Source organism: Bufo gargarizans, chromosome 10, assembly GCF_014858855.1.
Source record: "Bufo gargarizans isolate SCDJY-AF-19 chromosome 10, ASM1485885v1, whole genome shotgun sequence".
NCBI lineage: Eukaryota > Metazoa > Chordata > Amphibia > Anura > Bufonidae > Bufo > Bufo gargarizans.
This window is the reverse complement of record NC_058089.1, coordinates 38,182,517-38,185,255: the sequence shown is the minus strand read 5'-3', so window position 1 is coordinate 38,185,255 and position 2,739 is coordinate 38,182,517.

Genomic DNA, 2,739 nt, shown 5'->3' with positions numbered 1-2,739 from the left:
TATCTGTTTGGTGCATTCTTCCTCTGTGTTTGACACAAAACATAACCCAGCAGATCATGCTTCAAGAGGCCTGAATGTAACAGAATTGAAAAATTCTAACTGGTTCACTGGTCCAGAGTTCCTTTGGGAAAAGGAAATCATGCCCAGTAAAGGTTACACAGAATTGTCTATGGGTGTTCCAGAAGTAAAACTTGTACAAACATTGAGCACTGCTGCCAAGCATCAAGATGACATACTTGAAAGACTAGCCAGATGTTCAAAATGGAATACAGTCATAAACGTAGTAGCTCGAATTCAACTTTTGGCAAAGGAAATCGGAAAGAAGGAATTGTTAAATGTGGAAGAATGAATAAAGGCTGAAGAAACAGTCATAAGGCTCATTTAACAGAGATTCTACAGTGAAGAGTTGAAAAGACTTAGTCAAGAACCTAAAAGGCTTCCAAACAACCACCCATTGTACAAGCTTAATATTGTTCTGCAGGATGGTATACTGAAGGTGGGAGGGAGACTGGAAAATGCATTGTTACCTAGCAGAGTGAAGCATCCAGCAATTCTACCCAAAAACTCTACCTTCACAAGATTGATTATTGCTCACTACCACAACATATCCTTGCATCAAGGAAGAAGCTTTACCCAAAGCTGTTTGAGAGAAGGTGGTTACTGGATTGTGAAAGGAAGCAAAGCTATAGCAAAGTATATAAGTAAATGTGCAGTCTGCAGAAAGGCTTGTAGACCTACCAAAGAGCAAAGAATGGCAGATTTACCGGCAGATCGTGTAAACCCACCACCACCATTTTTTTTATAGCGAAATAGATTGTTTTGGCCCATTATTCGCCAAACAGAACCGTGAGGAGTACAAGAGATATTGACTAATATTTACATGTCTAAGCTCCAGAGCAAGTCAACTGGAAATGTGTCATGGAACCATGAACCAGACGTACAACAAGAGATAAGTGGAAAATAAGAAGGTTTTATTGAAGAGCAAGCCGTAAGCAAAGTCCAAACGGATGGCTAAACCGAAGCAGGGTCTTGCGGAGACAGAGGTCAGGAACCAGAAGGGTAGTCAGACGAAGCCAGGATCAGGAACCAACGGGGTAGTCAGACGGAGCCGGAATCAGGAACCAACGGGGTAGTCAGACGAGGCCAGGATCAGGAACCAGAAGCAGCAGCAGTCTTGGAAGCATGTGAACACAGGAGGACCAAGCAAGGAACTGAAGCCACAGACCTCCTATATATATGAGCTAGGCATCCAGCTCCTCCCAGTGGGAAGGAGGAGCCGCAGGGTGGGAGGCTACAAGAAAACCCAGAAACCAAGATGGCCGCCAGCACATGTCAAACGAAGGGAACAGCAAGGAGGTAAGACCATGACAGTACCTCCCCCTCAAGGGCCCCTCCTCCGCGGAGTAAGGAACGGTTTCTGAGGGAAGCGTGCGTGGAAGGCTCGGAGCAAGACAGGAGCATGGACATCTGCGGAGGGAACCCAGGAACGCTCCTCTGGACCATAACCACGCCAATGGACCAAAAACTGCACCCGGCCGCGGACCAGGCGTGAGTCCAGGATATTGCTCACCTCATACTCCTCACGATTGCCCACTTGGACCGGACGAGGCCGAGGAATCGAGGAAGTGAAACGATTACACACCAGTGGCTTCAACAGGGAGACATGAAACACGTTGGAGATCTGCATGCCAGGAGGAAGCGCAAGGGCATAGGCTACCGGGTTTACCCTGCGAAGCACTCGGAAGGGACCAACAAAGCGAGGCGCCAGCTTGGGAGTGGGCACTCGAAGGTTGAGGTTGCGGGTGAACAACCATACGCGGTCTCCGACCTGGTAGGAAGGAGCGGGCGCTCGTCTGCGATCAGCCTGGAGTTTCTGGCGCTGCGCAGAGACCTCAAGGGACCTCTGGATCTGTACCCAAGAAGCACGTAGGACGGAAAGGTGATCCTCCACAGCCGGAATATCCTGGGGAGAGAATACCTCCGGTAACACGGCAGGTTGGAACCCATAATTGGCCATGAAGGGAGACGTCCCAGAGGAAGAGTTCACCGCCGTGTTCCTGGCAAACTCAGCCCAAGGCAGGAGGTCAACCCAATTGTCTTGGTGATCGGAGACATAGCAACGAAGGAATTGCTCCAAGGCCTGATTGGATCGTTCTGCGGCCCCATTGGACTGAGGGTGGTAGGCCGAGGAGAAAGAGAGATGAATCCCCAACTGGGAGCAAAAGGCGCGCCAGAACCTGGACACAAACTGACTCCCCCGATCCGACACAATCTCCTTGGGCAAACCGTGCAACCGGAAGACCTCCCTGGCAAAAATCGAGGCCAACTCTTGTGCAGAGGGTAACTTCTTGAGAGGAACACAGTGGCACATTTTGGAAAACCGATCCACTATCATGAGAATGACCGTATGGCCTCGGGATGCAGGGAGGTCCACAATGAAATCCATCCCCAGGTGTGACCATGGACGCTCCCCGGTGGCTATGGGTTGCAAAAGGCCCAACGGAAGGTGCCGAGGGGACTTACTCTGGGCACAAACGGAGCATGCCGCTACATATGCGGCGATGTCGGAACGTAGGGAAGGCCACCAGAACAGACGTGAAACAGCCCAGGACAGCTGATTCTTTCCAGGATGCCCCGCGGCCTTGGAGTTATGGTAGGTTCGCAACAACCGAGTGCGCAACTCCTCAGGCACAAAACACCTGCCGTTGGGTCTCCCAGAGGGAGCACCAGATTGAGCCG